Source organism: Lampris incognitus, chromosome 9 (genome assembly GCF_029633865.1).
Source record: "Lampris incognitus isolate fLamInc1 chromosome 9, fLamInc1.hap2, whole genome shotgun sequence".
In the NCBI taxonomy this organism is placed as follows: domain Eukaryota; kingdom Metazoa; phylum Chordata; class Actinopteri; order Lampriformes; family Lampridae; genus Lampris; species Lampris incognitus.
Genome location: NC_079219.1, coordinates 26,962,087 through 26,979,195, shown reverse-complemented (window position 1 = coordinate 26,979,195; position 17,109 = coordinate 26,962,087). Strand labels below are relative to the sequence as shown.

At 43.7% G+C, this 17,109-nt stretch overlaps 1 long non-coding RNA gene across 1 annotated transcript; it reads right to left on the bottom strand.

The window, feature by feature from the left end:
• Positions 1 to 1,950: 1,950 nt before the first annotated feature.
• On the bottom strand, positions 1,951 to 2,969 carry LOC130118672 (uncharacterized). Its single transcript, XR_008810764.1, has 3 exons — positions 2,822 to 2,969; positions 2,568 to 2,672; positions 1,951 to 2,198 (listed from the first exon to the last, which is right to left on the bottom strand). It is a non-coding gene; the product is annotated as an uncharacterized LOC130118672 (long non-coding RNA).
• Between the last annotated feature and the right edge of the window lie 14,140 nt (positions 2,970 to 17,109).

The following is a 17,109-nucleotide window of genomic DNA, read 5'->3' as shown; positions in this document are numbered from 1 at the left end:
ATGCTTTTACCTATTCTTGGCTTGACTATTGTAATGAACTTTATTCTGGTATCAGCAAGGGCTCCCTCCACCGTCTGCAGTTGGTACAAAATGCTGCTGCTTGACTCATTACCGGGAGAAAGAGGCATGAGCGTATCACTCCTGTGCTTGCCTCCCTACAGTGGCTCCCTGTTATATTTCGGATTTTAAAAATGTATTGCTCACTTTTAAGGCTTTAATTGGTCTTGCCCCTACATATATTTGTGATTATTGACCTGGTATATGCCCCCTCGACCATTAATATGTGCAGATGGAGCCCTGCTGGTTATTCCCAGGTCTCGGTTTGTTACAAAGGGTGATTGGGATTTTGCTGTTAGAGCCCCCACACTATGGAACTCTCTTCCTGTTGAACTAAGACAAACCAATTCTCTAGTTTCTTTTAAATCTTGTCTTAAAACTTTTCTTTTTATGAAAGCTTTTACAAATGGTTGATATTTGTTTTTATTTATTTATACTATTTTTACTCTTATTTTTGCCTTGTTTGGTTTTATTTATTTGTAAAGCACTAATATTGTTTTAGAAAAGTGCTATATAAATAAAGTTATTATTATTGTTTAATGTGAGGATGCAACAGCATCCCCGTGTCCCTGAGAGCAGGATAAGCAGTTTGGATAATGGATGGATGTTTAATGTGGTCGTCAAAGGTCAACTTGATACCGAGGTTGGTGATTGAGAAGGACAGCAATGGTGAGGGGCGTTGTGGGGGAAAGTTTAACCTGGTGAGGGGTGCCAACGAGATGGGTTTAAGTTTTGCGGCTGTTTAGCTGAAGGAAGATGTGCTTCATCTGTGCCCTTATCTCCTTGAGGCAGCAGTTCAGCTGTGTGAAGGCAGCAATAGTCAATTCAAGGGTGACGCCATCTGCGTTCTTTTCCGGGTTGTTCAAATGGAAATGCCCACTCATGCATCAGTAAAAAGCAATGACACAGGTTAGCGCTGATGCTCCCCCCCCCCACCGCCCAACACACACACACACACAGTTCACTGACAGTGTAAGCATGGAGAGTGACGAAAGTGCAGAAACCTACATCAGGTCACATGGGGAAACATTTTTAGAAAGCCTTGACCAAAATTTGAATTTTCGAATTTGAAGACATAGGGAACACTACTGGGAAGCGACAGAATAATATAGAAACCTCAAACACACACACACACACACACAAAATGGATTCCCCCCCCCCCAACCTCCCTTTAATCGAACAGAAGAGGAAGAAGAAAGTCACTTTATTTTGTCATTGTACAGTTAAAATTAATGTGTTCTCTGCATTTAACACATCCTATTGTATAGGAGCACATAGCTGCAGCACCTGGGGACCAACTCCAGTTCTTCTTTCCATTGCCATGGTCAGGGCACAGTATTAGCCCTAACACACACTATTCCCCCCAGTCAGCACTGTGTATAGTCTGGCCAACTGGCTACATGGGCACCATATTGCCAACCAACTGGTAGGCAGCCCCATGTGCGCACTACCAGTACGCACCAGAAATTACATTGCCTCTCAAAAGTGTTTATGCAGTGGTATGCAAGTCTTAAAAAATGCTAATGACAGCCTCAGAAAAGCTCAAAACCCCGTCTGAATATTGTCAAAATGTTGTCTAAATTCTTTAATCTAATAAATTCATGTTCCTGTAAGTCGGGGGTCACGGATCAAGTGCAGTAATCAGGCATGAAAACGGGTCAGGGGTGAAAAAGGTGAGAAGGATATGACCGTCTAGGGGGGTCCGGGGGCATGCTCCCCCGGAAGACAATTTTTAACATTTTATATTTAAATGCATCAATCTGGTGCACTTTGAGAGAAAAATCAAGCATAATTACAAGACAGTATGTATATGTTCACATTATGCTATATAAGAAACGAGACTGACAACTTCTCTCATGAAATGCGCAAGAGCGCAGCTTTAATATAGGAATACTAACAACATGATAGGAATACTAACAACATGTGTATGGGTGTAGTTTATATCTTTTTGGCAGAGAATGCACCATGCGAATCCTTGTTTATTTATCTTCTGGAAGACATCTGACAGATGGAATGAGGGCTCTTGTTCTTTCACTCTTATTTTCCCTTCTAGTTTAAGCCACGACCAATTCCAGCTGCATTTGATGCCTGCATCCACTTGTTTTACAAGAAGAGCATCTTTCTCTCCTAACACACTCATTCTGGAAAAACAATGTTAACGTTAGTAGGGTTGACTTCTAGCTTAATTGATAAGTGGTGGTTGTTCACACTTGGATCCGACGTTACATGTTATACAGATATCTGATGTGTAAACGAGTGTTTCACAAGTTCAGACAAGTAACTTAGACTGTAGGCCTAACGTTACCCTAACCCACAGACTAAAATTGAAAATTGTTTTACACACAACGTTAGGCCTACATACATAGTTGGATTTCAGATTAAAAGGTATCCAGTATTTACAGTTACAATATAGTAGGTTAATAAGTAACATTACGTCCTTTCCACTGACTAACATTACTCAACATAATTCTGTGAATGTAAACTTACACGATGTATTTCGCTACGCTCACCTGCGCTTTAGCATGGTCCTGGAACAGCCAGGCACTAGAGAGCCCCCAGGCTTGCGCCACTCATAAATCGACGGTTACAGTCCAGTTCTTTGATATAAGCCTGTCCTGTGACAAATAGGACAGTGAAATTGTGATATTGTTAACGTTCGCTAAGGTAACGTTAGCTAATTTGTTGACTCAGATTCTACAATGTGAGTTAGCTAACTTAGAACACAAAAAGCTAGCTAAAATTAGCTAGCTAGCGTTAACATTACCTCAGCCTCCGACCACACCAGTTCCTCAGTCCACACGTCCTGAAATGGGTTTTAGAGATTTTGAGAATTAGCCAACAGTTAATGTTCATCGTGTTTCTTTTTGTGGGATAACGTTAGCTATACAACCTAGTCTGCCGCGTATACGGTGTAAGCCAGCGGTCGGGAACCTATGGCTCGCGAGCCATATATGGCTCTTCCGGTGACGGCATATGGCTCCCAGATAATTTTGAGTTGAAAATTATTTTTTTTTCAAAAAAATCAGTTTGGAACTGATTTTAAAATACTTGTGATATTTCTTAATAATACTGTGTCATTTTAAAGTAAACAGAAATTAGTTTTGAAGATAAATTTCACGGGTCACGGGTCACCCGTGGGTCGGGTCGGGAACCAATGGCTCGCGAGCATGTCCGGGTCATTGTAAAGGTGAAGAAATCAATTTTATCAGATAGCCAACTAGTTTATCCGCTTCAACCCTCGTAACGGAAAAGATGGCGAAAAGAAAAAAAGACGATGATTACCGTCCATTCCAGGCTGCGTGGACAGAGGAATTTGCATTTGTGGAGAGAGCAGGATCTGCGGTATGTCTAATATGCAATGATAAAATTGCATCGATGAAACGGTCAAATATAAAGCGGCACTTCGATACGCACCATGCTTCATTTGCATCGAAATATCCAGCGGGGGACAGCAGGAAAAGGGCATGCGAGGAGCTACAGCGGAGAGTGCAGACGAGTCAGCAGCAACTACGTGTGTGGACCAAGCAAGGTGACGGGAATTCCGCTAGCTTTGCGGGGGCTTTGGCAATAGTAAGGAATGGAAAGTCATTCACAGATGGCGAGTACGCCAAAACATTCATGCTTGATGTGGCCAATGAACTGTTTGATGACTTCCCAAATAAAGACAAGATAATCAAACGAATAAAAGACATGCCCCTGTCAGCAAGAACTGTGCACGATCGTAGCATCATGATGGCAAATCAAGTCGAGGAAACACAAATTAAGGACATAAACGCCGGGACATACTTTTCTCTCGCGTTAGATGAGTCAACAGACGTTAGCCATCTATCTCAGTGCAGTATCATTGCCAGGTATGCTGCAGGTGACACACTGCGTGAGGAAAGCTTGGCTGTTTTGCCAATGAAAGGGACAACAAGAGGAGAGGATTTATTCATGTCTTTCATGGAGTTTGCTAAAGAAAAAAAACTACTGATGGATAAACTTATTTCTGTCTGTACTGATGGTGCACCCTGTATGTTGGGGAAGAACAAAGGATTTGTAGCGCTTCTCCGTGAACATGAAAAGAGAGCCATCCTAAGTTTTAATTGCATCCTGCACCAGGAGGCGCTTTGCGCTCAGACGTGTGGCCAGGAGCTTGGCGAGGTGATGTCTCTGGTCATTCGAGTGGTCAACTTTATTGTTGCCCGAGCTTTAAATGATCGCCAGTTTAAAGCTCTGTTAGAAGAAGTTGGGAATCATTATCCCGGTATGCTTTTACACAGCAACGTGCGTTGGTTGTCAAGGGGGAAGGTGCTCAGCCGTTTTGCAGCTTGCCTGAGTGAAATCCGGACTTTTCTTGAAATGAAAGGCGTCAAGCATCCTGAGCTAGACAACACTGACTGGCTCCTGCAGTTTCACTATCTCGTGGACATAACTGGCCATCTGAACCAGCTCAATGTGAAAATTCAAGGTATTGGAAATACAATCTCATCCCTTCAACAAGCAGTGTTTGCATTTGAAAGCAAGCTGGAAGTCTTTCTCAGGGACATTGAAACAGGTCGTCTTCTGCACTTTGAAAGACTGCAACAATTTAGAGATGCATGCTTAGCAAGTGACTCCACTCAACATCTGGATCTCCAGCAGCTAGCTGGCTTTACGTCCAATCTCCTGCAGTCATTCAAAGCACGTTTTGGAGAATTTCGTGCGCGCACTGGTCTTTTCAAGTTCATCACTCATCCACATGAGTGTGCAGTGGACAAAATCGACCTGACATGCATCCCCGGGGTCTCTATCGGAGACTTTGAGCTGGAAGTTGCTGACCTGAAGGCATCAGACATGTGGATGAGTAAGTTCAAGTCACTTAATGGAGAGTTGGAAAGTCTTGCGCGACAGCGAGCAGAGCTGGCGAGGGAACACAAGTGGACAGAAATTAAAAATCTTCAACCTGAAGACCAGCTGATTCTTAAAACTTGGAACGAGCTTCCTGTGACATACCACACAATGCAGCGTGTGAGTATTGCCGTATTGACCATGTTTGGCTCTACATATGCATGTGAACAGTCTTTCTCGCATATGAGGAACATTAAGACCAACCTACGCTCACGTTTAACTGATGGAAGCCTCAACGCCTGCATGAAGCTCAACCTCACCACGTATGAACCAGACTACAAGGCCATCAGCAAAACCATGCAGCACCAGAAGTCGCATTAAAAGTAAGACATATTTAATTTATTATACGTTAAAAATACTATATGGCTCTCAATGAAATATATTTAGAAATATTTGGCTTTTATGGCTCTCCCAGTCAAAAAGGTTCCCGACCCCTGTAATAGGGTAAGCTATGAGCCTTGTTATGTCATGTGACCAGCTCAATGAGATAACTAACCGAAAGTCGCCTCACTTTTGACTACTGTTAAATAAGACTTTAACATGACTATTGTGTCTGTCACCTTATTAATTGATCGCATGGCAAAACGAGGCATACAGCTTACCCTGTTTTGTGGGTGTAACGTACCATGAATGGCTCACTCTGTTAATTTCTATTACTAGACTTTAACCCCAATTTAGAGGAAACAGGAATGTATTAGATTAAAAAGTTAGGCAACATATTGAAGCTATTGAGAAAGGGGTTTGGCCTTTTAAGGCCACACCACTGCGTACTTAATTTCAAGAGGCACTTTATGTATTTTACATCATTCAGTACCAGTACTTAGGGTTCCAGTAATTACGGATTTTCCATCATTTCAATCCCCGTTTCAGAGAACCAGATTTTTATATATATATCATTGCGTACCAGTAGTCAGAGTAGGTGGTTTAATGCCAGATCAGGAGCAGAGGCTATGGTAATAACATGTTTCACTTTTTCAGTCCATGATGAAGGTGATGAGATCAGGAAGAAACCCACCAGCGGTCATAACACAGTTGCAGGCGCTGAGCAGGGGCCTCTGCTGCATATATGTAGATTTCGACCCAAAGAATTTACTCCAGAGACTTTAGTTTTTATCCACTACCCTACTGGTGTGGTGGGTAAATTGGTTATCAGTACCAGTATATTTTTTCAACATTCGGTAGGCTACTGGTGAATGATAATGAGCAATAATATCAGGGACACTTGAGAAATATTAGGCCTACCTGTTTCAAGGTTTAGCCAGTGCAGCGTCAGCTCTGTATCGGGGCTCTTGTCTACTTTATCTCAACACTATCCACACACTTCCCCAGCTCAGGCTCAGGCTCAGGCCTGTCACTCAGTCCATCCCATATGACAATCTGACAATGTTTACATTTGCCTGATTTCTGTCAACGGTTATACATGGCTTGGATGTGGTATACAACTGATTTCCACACATCAATACCTTACAGACTCTCGGATTGCTCTAGGGAAGTTAGTTTATCGAGAAATCATAAATACTGAAATGAACTCACCGAGCACAAGTAGGAATAAGCTGAGGGGGACCAGCCCGGCCTGCGAATCTTCACGGTCCAAACTGCCCTCCTTTCTGTATCCTGTGGAAATCGATACATCATATGGCCTTGTCCCGACCGAACGGAATAGCCCCAAGCCACACAACACACCATTTCTCCTTCCACTGATACAAATCGGCGAGAAATGGGCCAGAAAATGCAGGAAAAATCATTGAAACGTCATGACGACAGAGCCAGACGTTGATAGGCAAAATGGCGCCCGTGAAGCACGTGACATGCTCTCAGCCAATCGCAGTGCGTGTTGCAAAGATCAAAGGATAGCCAGACTCGATACACGGCGCTGCCTCCAGTTCCCACTCCCCCCAGAACAGGCAATTGTGTCTGTAGGAATGCCCGACCAAGCTGGAGGTAACATGGGGATTTGAACTGGCGATCCCCGTGTTGGTAGGCAACAGAATAGACTGCTATGCTACCCAGATGCCCACATGCATGTCTTTTTGATGTTGGGAGGAAACCGGAGCACCCGGAGGAAACCCACGCAGACACGTGGAGAACATGCAAACTCCACCCAGAAAGGACCTCGGATGGCCTGGGGTTCGAACGTTAGCACTGTTTGTTACAAATCAGTGTATAATACATGGCTTAATGTGTCTCATCCTCACACAGATTTTCTCACTGAAATGTTGTTCAAAAACCTCTCAAATCTCTTCTGGTGTAAAGATTAACACATACTTCACCTGGAACCGAGAGTATTGGTGACTTCTGATTTAAGGCAGATTTTCCATTTGATCGCCATTCATGTATTTCTCAACTCCTCTTTTCAACTGGCAGCAGTCTGGGGCCATTCTGTTAAACTTGGCCTGCATGTGGATGAATCACACCTGTTAAAGAGCTTTCAGAAATGCAGCTATAAGCTATTTGTGTCAATGTTTCCCCCTGTAAGCACTTGCCCAACCTAAACCGATGTCAGACTGACTTGAGTGGAAGGGACAAAACCGTTATTTTGTTTTATTTTTATTTTTTTTTCACATTTACTGACTTACTGTGTCATACTGTTTTCATTGGGAAAACATTTTAGTCGAACTTTCCCATCCTCATGTTCTTGGATTGAGAGTGCCTGATGACTGACATCATAACGAGATGGTGTCATCAAAACTGTACACCATGTCAGTGTGGTAAAGCCACTTGCCAAAGGGCTTTCCCAATAATGAAATAGTGGACATGAACTGAGGAGGAAGAATGTACTGGAGGTTAAGCTGTGATCTGTGACTGGTGAACTGTTATTTTTGTACTGTGGTATTTGTCATTTGTGGTGAAGCGTACTTATCTGTTGTTGTTTATGGTCAAGTTTGGTTAACACGGCTACTCGTATCCAAACATAAGGCTAATAAACCCTGTCTAAGAATGAATATCTCGTCAATCGACCATTTGTTTACAGTTCTGTCATCCTCTTACTTTCCCGGTCTCAAACAGTGACACAGTATAAGACTAACATATGATGGTGTATTTACTTCAGCCTTCGTTGTACACTTTTCCATGTTTCATTATGCAATTGTATAATATTAGGGCGGCATGGTGGCGCAGTGGTTAGCGCAGTCGCCTCACAGCAAGAAGGTCCTGGGTTCGAGCCCCAGGGTAGTCCAACCTTGGGGGTCATCCCGGTTCGTCCTCGGTGGGGAGTTTGTATGTTCTCCCCATGTCTGTGTGGGTTTCCTCCGGGTGCTCCGGTTTCCTCCCACAGTCCAAAGACATGCAGATCAGGTGAATCGGCTGTACTAAATTGTCCCTAGGTGTGAATGTGTGTATCGCCCCTGTGATGGCCTGGCGGCCTGTCCAGGGTATCTCCCCGCCTGCTGCCCAATGACTGCTGGGATAGGCTCCCGCGACCCAGGGAGCAAAATAATCTGTTTAGATAATGGATAGATGGATGGATTATGCAATTGTTGTTTCTGACCATAGTCTGTGCACTTGTGTCAGAATCAGAACCATGTTCAATGTGGAATTTGACTGCGGTTTTGTGGTACGTATCATAGAATAACAACACGACAACACAACAAACTTCAAATATATACACAAGGATTAACTTATAGAGGTGAAATAAGAGGTGATAAGGTGATATGGTGCAGGGAATATACGTATCAGAGATGCTGAAATAGATGTTAGCATATTACTTACATACATGCCTGAGGTAGATGGACATTACAGAGCGTACCGGTATACATACATATACAGTACCGTATATACAAAATGGTTGTACATGTACAGTACAGTATATACAAAATGGTTGGATTTATTTGACAGTGTTAAGTGTTCATTTGAATGACAGCTCGTGTGTGTTTGATTTTTTTTTTAGTGGCGCAGGCAAGAATGTGTGGTTTCCTCTTTTTCTGCTTTGGATAGGCCATGGCATAGCATGTTCAGGTGCCACAGAACTAGAATAGCATAGAATCGTTATTCATGCTGTACATATGAATGTACACCCTATAGTACACATAGCCATGGTTCTTCAGCTGTATTCTGATTTAGTGTGTAAAGGGCTGTAAAAACATTAATCATTTTACACGTTTCTTAAATCATATTTTCATAGTTGGGGAAAGGGGAGAAGTTCAGTCCATTATCTGCAATCTGGTTTCAGAAAGGCAAAGATATTCCTGTTATGTGGGTCTCACTACAAGTTCAACAACACATTTTTGAACCCTATCTGCAGCTTAAGTTAGCACGTAGGCGAGGTGGACACGCTCCAAAAATGCATTAATATCGAAACTGCATGCGTTTACAACCATGACTGAAACCCCGTTTTCTGCATGTCTTAACCACGTTTATGAAAGACTCTCGGGTTTCTAGTTTAAGAGTAAGCATGTAAAAAGGCAAACTTTTACAATGCCTACATCTGCAGGGGGATTGCTCAGACCCACTGGAGTTTAACAAGTCAAAGGGAAATTATTCTACGTGAAAAGAACAGAAAATGTCCAGATATTGTTTTTGAGTAAAAGGTCAGAGAGTAAATGATTAATAGAGTTGACTGCTAGCATGGGAGAGGCCCAGAAAAGGCTGGCTGTAATTGCAGTAGGTGTATAAAGATTGATGACTGGATAACAGTATTTCTGACTAGTTGCACTGGGTGGTATGTGAGATTTTGTGTGGTGTACATCTGGTGGGAGGTGTTTGCATTACAAGCAGAAAAGTACAAGAGCCCTCTACAAGCTTGAGAACTTTGTTGGTGATGGAGCATTGTGATTGTAAATGTCCACCAAAACATCAGGGTGTTAAGATTTGAAAGTGTCCAACAACCCACATGATCATAGAAACGGATCAGAGGAGCGCAAGGGGCGTTACAGTGGGATAAAATACATCAGCATCCCAACATTGAGTTTCATGGTCAGCTTGCAGCTCTAACTCCAGCTTGGCCGGTCAAGGAACATAATGGACTGTGGTCGTGGATAGGGAGCAAGTTGGGGTAATATGTCCTGCCATTGCAAGTAGTGACTTCTACAGGTGGTGGGGTGTCTGCAGAGCTGTGTGTGGATCTGCACGCGTTATGGTCCTCCGATTAGGGCATATCATGCAATGGCAGAACCTTCAGAGAGCAGGAAATTATACATGCCAAGAGAAGGAGGAGGGGGGGGATAGTCACACACAAACCCAAAATTCAGATGCACACATGTACTTGAGGCTCAGTCACTTCCGCTCTCCTCCGCACATTGCCCTGAATGACTAAGATCTCCCCTCACACGCTCGCACTCTCTCTCTCTCTCTCTCTCTCTCTCTCTCTCTCTCTCTCTCTCTCTCTCTCTCTCTCTCTCTCTCTCTCTCTCTCTCTCTCTCTCTCTTTGTGTCTCTCTAACAACAGGCATACATTCCTGTTGGTTGTTGTAATCACCTTTTGCCATGGCAATGTACTCGCTGCCCTATGACTTACTGATCCCACTGTTCAAACAGAACATGTCACTTGTTTAAGTCAACCCTGAATCGTCCCTGATAATGTATTTGTCCTCCTCTGATTTTGTGGTATTGTGTATATGTGAGTGAATATCTGTGTGTGTGTGTGTGTGTGTGTGTGTGTGTGTGTGTGTGTGTGTGCGCGCGCGTGCGCGTGCGCATGCGCCTCAAAGCTCCAGCTCCTCAAAGTCCAGCAGCCTCCAAGTGTGGTATGCTGACAACAGCTGTGGTCATGACTCAAGATATTTACACAAAGCCTAAGCCTAACACGGGACATGGTATCTCACTCACACAGTGTGAGTCTGAGAACACACGAGTCCACAGAAACACAAGCACACACACGCACACACACACACACCCTAATAACGCTTCAGACCATGCAAACATTCAGATATTTTCCCCACCACCCCCGTCAAGATGGACCAAACCATGTATTGTTTTCTCTATCACACACTCTCTCTCTCTCTCTTTCTACCCCACTATTCCATTCTTTTCTAGTCATGTCGTCATATGGCATAAAGTTATAAAGTGCAGAACAATAAATCTTCGCCCTCTGAGCCAGGGTGGGACAGAGGGGAGACTTCAGCCCGCTGAAAAGCAAAACAAACGTGGAGAAAAGCACACGTTACCATCCGTGCCCCTCCGTATAACATTACCCCGGCATTAGTTTCCAGCCAGCAAAGGCAGACATCTGTAACGTGACTCTACATGCTCCATTATTCACCCGCTTGTGCACACACATTTATGTTATTGTGTCACTCCTTAATCTACACATCCTGGGGTAGGAAACATGCGGTGACGGAAGTGGGCGTGTGGGCGTGTGCACACACACACCCACACACACACACACACACACACACACACACACACACATACACATATGCACTCAAATACCCACATAGCAAATTGAAAGCAGCCGTTTCTGAAGTGTGTTGAAATCTGCAACCAGTGTGGCAGTTTCTGCCTGTCCACCTGTGGTGTTCTCGACTCAAAGACAATTAATGCTTTAACATATGACACATGGCAACTCAGTCTTAGATGTTCGTGAAACGTAAGCCCACTTAAAAGGGAGCGATGTATAGAGGGGCGCATTAGTAGATGTATGGTCTTGCGAATGAGTGAATGAGTGAATGGAGCATCTCGTCACCATGCAGATTTTACCATTCAAACATCATGAACAACCTCGGACATGCGTCATATTTCTTTGGGAAAATATGTCGGTCATAATTTTATGTAAAATGGCACAACAATGGGATCTTTTTTGCTATCAACAACGGAGTCTTATTATTTTCACATGGACCATCCCTGCTAGCTTTTTTTTTGTGCCGTTTTTCCCATATTGCTCTCTGTCCATTGTTCGCAATGTGTTGCTGCATTCAGAATAGAGTCATTCTCTGTAAGAATATAAAGGCTATTCATTTGCAGGGGTCCCAATGGAAACCCAAGGCCCCTTCATCAAATCTTCACTCAGCAGTTCCTAAATGCTGAGGAACTGCTCTTATCCCCCCGCAGCAGCACTAATGAAGGCCCATTGTTCCCGGAAAGGCCAAGACGAGTCAAATTCCATGAGAGAAATGTAATTTGGAGATGTGAGAGACTTTCTATCTGATTCGATTCGATTTGATTTGATTCGATTTGATTCTTTGGAGCCTCCCTTGTAGTTGTTATTTCAGCATAGATAGTAGGTGACAGACTGATGTACTTCTGTATCTCCACTGGCCTTGGACTGAATCCCACCCAGGGTATTAGCTGAAACTAAGATTAAGGTTTTTTTATTTTGCTCCCCAGATTCAGTTGGTTACATCACCCACAACCTAGGACCACCGTCCGCATATGTCAGAGATCATGCCAACCATCTTGGCATGATCTCCGAGTCAGTCATCAGATTTGACAAATATACTCCATTGTCAAAGTTTGCTTCTTCCAGCTTAGAACTAATAGTGAAGATGAAGTCCTTTCTGTCATTCTTCTTCTTTTTTCAGCTTGTTCCCTGTTTCTCAGAGGTCACCACATTGGATTATACAGTTTCCATTGGTACCCTGTGAGGGCACAGCACCAATGGCGGTCATTGTTAACCTGGACCTCGACTGATCCCATGTGGGGCCTTGACTGATCCGGTATGGTCTTGTCAATCCGCATACTGATTTGGAATTTTTCCCTGTTTTTCTCCTGAATTGTATCTGGCCAATTACCCCACTCTTCCGAGCCATCCCGGTTGCTGCTTCACCCCCTCTGCCGATCTGGGGGCTGCAGACAACCACATGCCTCCTCAGATACATGTGGAGTCACCAGCCGTTCCTTTTCACCTGACAGTGAGGAGTTTCACCAGGGGGACGTAGCGCGTGGGAGGATCACGTCATTCCCCCCAGTTCCCCCTCCCCCCGAATAGGCGCCCCAACCAACCAGAGGAGGCACTAGTGCAGCGACCAGGACACATACCCACATCCGGCTTCCCACCCGCAGACACGGCCAATTGTATCTGTAGAGACGCCCGACCAAGCCGGAGGTAACATGGGGATTTGAACCAGCGATCCCCATGTTGGTAGGCAATGGAATAGACCGCCATGCCACCCGGACACCCACTGATTTGACAAAATTTTATGTCGGATGCCCTTCCTGACACAACCACTAACCCTATGGACGGGGGCACAGGTAAAGCGCTGGATGCCATCCCAGTATTCATGGACTTGCACCCATGCCTGTCGTCAATGTGTCCTTTTTCTCTCATTGCATGAAAAAAAATCATATATGATTTCATCTCTTCCCACATAGACTGCTGTAACTCCCTGTGCATAATGTGTCTGTCAATCATTATTTTCCCACCTTCAGCTTGCACACACTGCCGTCGCCAGACTCCAGGAAGAGGGGCCACATCGCTCCTGTGTTGGCCTCTCTCCACTGGCTCCCAGTTAGTTTTAGAATCAGTTTTAAAGGTTTTATTGTTTGTTTTTAGAGCACTGCAAAAGCTGGCCCCTTCCTGCTTTTCTGGCCTCCGTTGCCTCTATTCCACCTCTAGGTCACTCAGATCCTCCTGCCGAATACTTTGGTCTGTTCCATGGTCTCGACTAACACTGAGGGGGTACGGGGCTGTTACCATTGTTGCCCCGAGGCTGTGAAATAGACGGTTAGGTTTGCCCCCCACCCTTGGCACTTTCAGGCTTAAAAGCCCATTTGTATTCCCTTGCATTTGAGTCTGTTTACCTGTGCTGCTCTTCATTTGCCACATGTGTTCTTTAACTCATTATTACAGCGCTTTTGTTACGTCTCATCTGTTGTCTATTGATGTTGTGCAATTTTTATAAACCTTTTCAATTTGAATTTGCACAATGTAGGTTGTTTTTAAATGTGCTGTCTTAAAAAAGTTAATTAACCTATTCTCTTGTTATCAATAATTTTTTTTCTGACCTGCATTGTGCGTCCATCTTCACTGTCCTGTACCTTGACTATTTAAACAGTACCTATCAACGGTAATATCTGTAAAGTTAAACAATGCCCCCCGAACCGTCTTTACAGGTACATCCGAAAAGGATTGATTGGAGGCAGGGACAAAGCCAGCACCCCCCCCCCCCCCCGTGGGAATAGATGGAGCTGACCGTCCCAACAACACTGGAGATGTGATGGATTGTCCGAGGTCCATGGCAAAGGAGGAAGTGGGAATAGGGAGTGCACTAGGGTCATCGCTATCACAACAACCTCCCTGCCACTGTAGCACAAGACCATTGTCCTAATGTTCAAGAGGTCCAAAACACATTCAAAAAAGACGTATTAGTAAAAAAAAGTCTGCATGCAGAGTGAGGTTTGTGTATGTTTGTGCATGCTTGCGTGTGTGTGTGTTTTTCCACACTTGCAAATTTTGCATGTCTGGGCGAAGAAAGGAGCTTATGGAGCTCATGAGTTTGTGTGCATAGGTGTGTATTTGCACAAGTGTGTGCACTTGCACTATATATGTTTTGTATGCATGACCGTGTGTGCGTGTGTGTGTGTGTGTGTGTGTGTGTGTGTGTGTGTGTGTGTGTGTGTGTGTGTGTGTGTGTGTGTGCGTGTGTGTGTGTGTGTGAGTGTTAGGGCTGCATGATATATCATTTCAGCAAGGTGGTATGTTTGTGTATGTGAATGGTAGTTTACAAGACGAGTGCTTAACGATGGCGTGTATGAGCTCACATTGCTTATCAAATAATATGCACATCAGTAGCTGGCAGAGTTTCAGTTTGAACACACACACAGCTTTTCTGTTCTTACCACGAGACAAAACAAAGGAAGCTCTGGTTTAAAGTATGGCTGTCCATGCTTGCAGTATTTGTCACAGAAAGAAAGTTTTTTGTTTTTTTGTTTTTTTTCTACATAGAAAGCCCCATCTGGAGGAGGAGAGGGCTGGAAAGCCCAAATGGTCTGCTGCAGACTGGAAAGCCAGCCGGCACAAGAGCTGACAAGAAATTAAAACAGTTAGATAAATCATGTGCACAAAGTGCCTACATTCATTTCTCAAGAGTTTTACATCCAATGCCGTTCTCTACTGCACTGTACATCAAAGCAAAGGGAAACACCCCATAATAACCAGTACAACACGACTAGAGAAATAGACATTTGGAGAGAGAGGAATGAAGGACGGCTGTCGGAAATGCATCTCCAAGCAACTCAAAGATATGTTTGAAGTGAGATCCTGGACATTTTATTTCATGTTGAAAAATTAAAAAACAACCAAAATGTGGCGTCCTTTCGAGTGGAGTAGAAACTGTTCCAAGCTCTGCAGATGCACAGCATGCGCTGTACCACCGAATACTTGGAAATGATTACCCAGTCAGACAGCAGCACAGAATAGCCTAAAACAGTTCAAGGGAGATTTTTAGCATCACGTGCTCAAAGCATTAATCGAAGGGCTTTATTATATTGACAAAAACTGTATTTCAGAGAGAAATCTTCCACTGCTATGTCAGTACAACAAATATCTTCACAAATATGCTGAATATCGATGCAGGGATCATGACGTCTTCCTTTGCAATATTTTGATAAGATCCAGTAACTTAATCCCAGAGGGCATGTGCAATTATGACTGAGTGGAAACTGTTCTACAAAAACATTCCCAGTTACAGGCCCTGTTTCAGTTCTGTTGGCATAGAAAGCACCAACTTAGACTCTGAGTGTGTGCACGTTATATACACACACACACACACACACACACACACACATATATATATATATATATATATATATATATATATATATATATACATATATTTCGTGTGCACCAGACCTTGTCCGCTAATGAACAGGAACATCTCAGCAGATCGACACAGCAGTGAATCAGTAATACTGCCACTGCAAAGTATTTCAAACCTGGGGAGATTACCACCGTGGTGTGCTACCAAGGACCACGCTTGGATAACCAGGCTCACAAGTTCACTGAACAGCAGAGAAGAAAGAGGTGAGCCTAACAGGAGCATCGGCACACCCAATGTTTGGTGAACAATTAAAAGTGTTAAGTAAACAAGTGACGTGTTGGAGAGTGACTGTTAGGAAATGTTTCCATCCCTTTTTTTGACAATTGGAGCATTGTTGTCAAAGGACTTAAAAGCAGACTGTTATCTTGATAATGGGCTTTGACTTTGGGTGAACAGACAGTATGCCTATGTCGCTCCACTTCCCCTCAGTGCCCCTTATTCTGTACCCTCTCTTTCCCCAGATGATGCTCAAGAAGTGAATTCTCCCCAACATGATCCCCTGAAAACTTCAGTTTCCTTACTCTTTCACACCCTGCCCTTGCATATTTAAAATAAACATACCTTTGTTACTGTATAAAGACATGCATGTTGGGCATTCGGGTAGCGTGGTGGTCTATTCCATTGCCTACCAGCATGGGGATCCCGGTTCAAATCCCCGTGTTCTTTCCGGCTTGGTCAGGCGTCCCTACAGACACAATTGGCCGTGTAGTAGTCTGCAGCCCTCCCCTGGATTGGCAGAGGGGGAAAAATATTTAAAAAAAGACATGCATGTTAGGGTTAATACTCCTGTCTGTACCCCTGAGCAAGGCATTAGAAAGAAGAACTGGAGTTGGTCCCCGGGTGCTGCAGCTGCCCACTGCTCCTATACAATAGGATGGGTTAAATGCAGAGAACACACTCATTGTAAGAATACAGTTTGTTGTAACAATACAATGACAAAATAAAGTGACTTTCTCTCTCCCTCTTCTTTTCTTAAAGCCTGCTTCCAGTGTGTGACTTTCAAGATTCGAAGTGGCCTCCAGGGATAGGTGTCACAATATGCACTGTAATGTTTGAGTAGGTACATAAAACAAGTCTGTGGTGTTGTGTGTGTGTGTGTGTGTGTGTGCGTGTGTGTGTGTGTGTGTGTGTGTGTGTGTGTGTGTGTGTGTGCGCGCGCAAGTTATGCATGGATAGACAAAGGATCAACCTTAAGCCCTCTGAGCAGACAAGGAAGGCACCTGATTACATGTTACATGTTGTTGCATGTAAACCTTAAACAATAACATTGTAGCATTGTGGACATACTATCAAAGATCACTGTATTATTATTGTTTTTGTTTTTTTGTACTCTGTTTTAGATCCTGGACCGTGCAGCCTCAACTTTAACATCATGTGAAAAAGGTAAACGTGAGAAGGTTCATGCACTCTGGAGTTGGGATACACTTGGAACAATATACCAAGCTGCAGAATTGATTAAACACAAAAGTTCTCTTTAAAGCTTGATTCCTTT